Source organism: Ambystoma mexicanum, chromosome 6p, assembly GCF_040938575.1.
Source record: "Ambystoma mexicanum isolate Mex_15411 chromosome 6p, UKY_AmexF1_1, whole genome shotgun sequence".
Lineage (NCBI taxonomy): Eukaryota > Metazoa > Chordata > Amphibia > Caudata > Ambystomatidae > Ambystoma > Ambystoma mexicanum.
Genome location: NC_090935.1, coordinates 949,930,912 through 949,936,911, shown reverse-complemented (window position 1 = coordinate 949,936,911; position 6,000 = coordinate 949,930,912).

The window sequence follows — 6,000 nt, the reverse complement described above, 5'->3', positions numbered from 1 at the left end:
CGCTCATGCCCCGTTTGTCTCTGACTCATGCACGGTGTGTCTCTATCCCTCCCACCCACCCCCAGCTCATGCTACGTGTGTCTCTATCCCTCCCACCCACCCCCGCTCATGCCCCGTGTGTCTCTATCCCTCCCATTCACTCCCCGCTCATGCCCCGTGTGTCTCTATCCCTCCCACCCACCCCCCACTCATGCCCTGTGTGTCTCTTGCCCTCCCACCCCCTGCTCATGCCCCGTGTGTGTCTCTCCCTCCCCCCCACCCTCTGCTCATGCCCCATGTGTCTCTCCCCTAACCCAATACTCATGCCCCGTGTGTCTCTAGCCCTACTCATGCCCCTAGCCCTCCCACCCACCCCCCGCTCAAGCCCCTAGCCCTGCCACCCACCCCCCACTCATACCCCGCGTGTCTCTATCCCCCCCACCCACCCCCCGCTCATGCCCTGTGTGTCTCTATCCCACCCACTCACCCCCCGCTCATGCCCCGTGTGTCTCTATCCCTCCCACCCACCCCCGCTCATGCCCCGTGTGTCTCTTTCCCTCCCACCCAACCCCCGCTCATGCCCCGTGTTTCTCTATCCCTCCCGCCCACCCCCCGCTCATGCCCCTAGCCCTGCCACCCACCCCCCGCTCATGCCCCGTGTGTCTCTATCCCTCCCACCCACCCCCCGCTCATACCCCGTGTGTCTCTCTCGCCCCCACCCTCCCCCCGCTCATGCCCCGTGTGTCTCTCTCCTTCCCCCCCACCCATGCTCATGCCCCATGTGTCTCTAGCCCTCCCACCCACCCCCTGCTCATGCCCCGTGTGTCTCTAGCCCTCCCACCCACACCCCCACACCCCGCTCATGCCCCGTGGGTCTCTAGCCCTCCCACCAACCCCCCCTCATGCCCCTAGCCCTACCACCCACCCCCCGCTCATGCCCCGTGTGTCTCTATCCCTAATACCCACACCCCCACACCCCGCTCATGCCCCGCGTGTCTCTAGCCCTCCCAGCCACCCCCCGGTCATGCCCCGTGTGTCTCTATCCCTACCGCCCACCCCCCGGTCATGCCCCGTGTGTCTCTATCCCTACCGCCCACCACCCGCCGGTCATGCCCCGTTTGTGTCTCTCCCTCCCCCCCGCCCGGGCTCATGCCACGTGTGTCTCTCCCCTCACCTCTTATTCATGCCCCGTGTGTCTCTAGCCCTCCCACCCACCCCCACTCATGCCCCTAGAACTCCCACCCACCCCCGCTCATGCCCCTAGTCCTCCCACCCACCCTCCGCTCAAGCCCCGTTTGTCTCTCCCCTCCAACCCACCCCCTGCTCATGCCACGTGTGTCTTTATACCTCCCACCCACCCCCAGCTCATGCCCCGTGTGTCTCTATCCCTCCCACCCAACACCCGCTCATGCCCCTTGCACTACCACCCACCCCCCGCTCATGCCCCTAGCCCTAACACCCACCCCCCGCTCATGCGCCGTTTGTCTCTCCCCTCCCACCCACCCCCGCTCATGCCCTGTGTGTCTTTATCCCTCCCACCCACCCCCTGCTCATGCCCCGTGTGTCTCTATCCCTCCCACCCACCCCCCGCTCATGCCGCGTGTGTCTCTATCCCTCCCACCCACTCCCGCTCATGCCCCGTGTGTGTGTCTCTATCCCTCCCACCCACCCCCCGCTCATACCCCGTGTGTCTCTCTCGCCCCCACCCTCCCGCCGCTCATGCCCCGTGTGTCTCTCTCGCTCCCCCCACCCACGCTAATCGCTCATGCCCCGTGTGTCTCTCTCCCTGCCCCCCACCCCCGCTCATGCCCCGTGTGTCTCTTGCCCTCCCACCCACCCCCCGCTCATGCCCGTGTGTCTCTAGCCCTCCCACCCACACCCCCACACCCTGCTCATGCCCCGTGGGTCTCTATCCCTCCCACCCACCCCCCGCTCATGCCCCGTGTGTCTCTAGCCCTCCCACCCACCCCCCGCTCATGCCCCATGTGTCTCTCTCCCTCCCCCCACCCCGCTCACGCCCCGTGTGTCTCTATCCTTCCTGCCCACCCCCACTCATGCCCCGTGTGTCTCTATCCCTACCGCCCACCCCCCCTCATGCCCCGTGTGTCTCTATCGATCCTGCCCACCCTCCGCTCATGCCCCGTGTGTCTCTATCATTCCCGCCCACCACCCGCTCATGCCCCGTGTGTCTCTAGGCCTCCCACCCACCCCCGCTCATGCCCCTAGCCCTCCCACCCACCCCCTGCTCATGCCCCTAGCCCTCCCACCCACACCCCGCTCATGCCCCATTTGTCTCTCCCCTCCCACCCAACCCCCACTCATGCCCTGTGTGTCTCTATCCCTCCCACCCACCCCACGCTCATGCCCCGTGTGTCTCTCTCCCTCCCCCTCACCCCCCGCTCGTGCCCCGTGTGTCTCTCTCCCTCCCCTCCACCGCCGCTCATGCCCCATGTGTCTCTATCCCTCCCACCCACCCCTGCTCATGCCCCGTGTGTCTCTATCAATCACGCCCACCCCCCGCTCATGCCCCGTGTGTCTCTATCCCTCCCACCCACCCCCCCCTCACGCCCCGTGTGTCTCTATCCCTACCGCCCACCCCCCGCTAATGCCCCGTGTGTGTCTCTCCCTCCCCCCGCACAGGCTCATGCCACGTGTGTCTCTCCTCTCACCCCCTACTCAGGCCGCGTGTGTCTCTAGCCCTCCCACCCACCCCCCGCTCATGCCCCTAGCCCTCCCACCCACCCCCCACTTATGCCCCGTTTGTCTCTATCACTCCCACCCACCCCCCGCTCATGCCCCGTGTGTCTCTATCCCTCCCACCCACCCCACGCTCATGTCCCGTGTGTCTCTCCCCCCGCCCCCGCTCATGCCCGGTGTGTCTCTATCCCTCCCGCCCACCCCCCGCTCATGCCCTGTGTGTGTCTCTCCCTCCACCCCACCCCCTGCTCATGCCCCGTGTGTCTCTCCCCTTACCCCCTACTCATGCCCCGTGTGTCTCTAGCCCTCCCACCCACCCCCCGCTCATTCCCCTGGCCCTCCCACCTACCCCCCGCTCATTCCCCGTGTGTCTCTGTCCCACCCACCAACCCCCCCCCTCATGCCCCGTGTGTCTCTATCCCTCCCGCTCATACCCACCGCTCATGCCCCGTGTGTCTCTATCCCTCCCACCCACCCCCCTCTCATGCCCTGTGTGTCTCTATCCCTCCCACCAACCCCCCGCTCATGCCCCGTGTCTCTCCCTCCCCCCACCCCCTGCTCATGCCCCGTTTGTCTCTCCCCTCACCCCCTATTCATGCCCTGTGTGTCTCTAGCCCTCCCACCAACCACCCGCTGATGCCCCTAGCCCTCCCACCCACCCCCCGTTCAGCCCCTAGCCCACCCACCCACCACCCGCTCATGCCCCGTTTGTATATCCCCTCCCACCCACCCCCCGCTCATGCCCCGTGTGTCTCAAACCCTCCCACCCACCCCCTGCCCTGTGTGCCTCTATCCCACCCACCCACCCAACTCCCGCTCATGCCCCGTGTGTCTCTATCCCTTCCACCCACCCCCCGCTCATGCCCCGTGTGTCTCTATCCCCCCCACCCAACCCCCGCTCATGCCCCGTGTGTCTCTATCCCACCCACACACCCTCCGCTCATGCCCCGTGTGTCTCTATCCTTCCCACCCACCCCCCGCTCATGCCCCGTGTGTCTCTGAACCCAGCCCCCCCACCCCCGCTCATGCCCCGTGTGTCTCTATCCCTCCCGCCCCACCCCCGCTCATGCCCCGTCTGTCTTTCTCCCTCCCCCCCACCCCCGCTCATGCCCCGTGTGTCTCTCTCCCTCCCCCTACCCCCGCTCATGCCCCGTGTGTGTCTCTCCCTCCCCCCACCCCCGCTCATGCCCCGTGTGTCTGTCTCCCTCCCGCTCACCCCCCGCTCATGCCTCGTGTGTCTCTATCCCTCCCACCCACCCCCCGCTCATGCCGTGTGTCTCTATCCCTCCCACCCACCCCCCGCTCATGCCACGTGTGTCTCTAGCCCTCCCACCCACCCCCCGCTCATGCCCTGGGAGTCTCTAGCCCTCCCACCCACCCCCAGCTCATGCCCATTGTGTCTTTAGCCCTCCCACCCACCCCCCGCTCATGCCCCGTGTGTGTCTCGCCCTCCCACCCACCCCCGCTCATGCCCCATGTGACTCTAGCCCTCCCACCCACCCCCTGCTCATGCCCTGTGTGTGCCTCTCCCTCTCCCCACCCCCCGCTCATGCCCCGTGTGTCTCTTGCTCTCCCACCGACCCCCGCTCATGTCCCTAGCCCTCCCACCCACCCCCGCTCATGCCCCGTGTGTCTCTCCCCCCACTCCCCGCTCATGCCCCGTGTGTCTCTGCCAATCCTCCCACCCACCCCTCGCTCATGCCCCGTGTGTCTCTAGCCCTCCCCTCCACCCCCTGCTCATGCCCTGTGTGTCTCTCCCCCCACCCCCTGCTCATGCCCCGTGTGTCTCTAGTACTCCCACCCACCCCCTGCTCATGCCCGGTGTGTCTCTCCCCTCCCTCCCACCCCCCCGGTCATGCCCCGTGTGTCTCTCCCCTCCCCCTGCCCCCTGCTCACGCCCCGTGTGTCTCTCCCATCACCCCACCCCCCGCTCATGCCTTGTGTGTCTCTCCCCTCCCACCCACCCCCCGCTCAAGCTCCGTGTGTTTCTCCTCACCCACCCACTCCCTGCTAACGCCCCGTGTGTCTCTGTCCCTCCCACCCACCCCCCGCTCACGCCCCGTGTGTCTCTCCCCTCCCACCTACCCCCCGCTCATGCCCCGTGTGTCTCTCCCCTCCCACCCACCCCCCGCTCATGCCTCGTGTGTCTCTCCATTTGTCCCACACACCCCCCGCTCATGCACCGTGTGTCTCGCTCCCTCCCACCCACCCCCTGCTCATGCCCCGTGTGCCTCTACCCTCCCACCAACCCCCACTCACGCCCCGTGTGTCTCTCCCCTCCCACCCACCCCCTACTCAAGCCCCGTGTGTCTCTCCCCTCTCACCCACCCCCCACTCACGCCCCGTGTGTCTCATCCCCTCTTACCCACCCCCTGCTCACGCCCCGTGTGTCTCTCCCCTCCCACCCCCCGCTCATGCCCCATTTGTCTCTCCCCTCCCACCCACCCCACGCTCATGCCCAGGTTGTCTCACTCCTCCCACCCACCCCCTGCTCATGCCCCGTTTGTCTCTCCCCTCCTGCCCACCCCCCGCTCACGCCCCGTTTGTCTCTATCCCAATGAAAAAACTTTGTTAAAGGGACGTTATGGTTAAGTTGCACTAATAAAAACCTATGAAATTCAATGAAAAAACTTTGTTAAAGGGACGTTATGGTTAAGTTGCGCTACTAAAAACCTATCAAATTGGTGAAAAAACGTTGTTAAAGGGACGTTATGGTTAAGTTGCGCTACTAAAAACCTATGAAATTCAGTGAAAAAACTTTGTCAAAGGGACGTTATGGTTCCAAGTAAAGCCGAAGAACCCTTGAAATTCGCCAGTTATGGTAAGCTAAACAACCATAACTCGCGCCACCACCGTGCACTGCTATCAAGGCTAAGCTGACTAAAGCTGAAGAAAGATACTTGGAACTTACTACTAAGGTGACTCTGTAGAGGAAAATCTTACTACAATTGATGATCAAACTGTGCGTTTAGCTGACAAAGTAAGACATTTGGAAATGGTGAATGAGAAACTGACTTCCAAGCTCTCTGAGCAGGAACATTTTTCTATGAGGAATAATGTGAGGATTGCCGGTTTTCCTGAAAATGCTGAACATGGACATCCTGTGTCTTTTTTGGAGAAAACTTTAATCACTATGCTTAAGTTGGACCCTAAAATGCCTCTAGAAATTGAAAGGGCACATAGATCTCTTGGCCAAAAACCAGCTTTGCGTCAGCGCCTTAGACATTTTATTGTCAAGTTTCTTAGATACCCTACTAGAGAGTTAATTCTCAAGAAATCTCGAGAAATTGGTGACCTTGCATGGGGGGGAACAAAATAATGGTG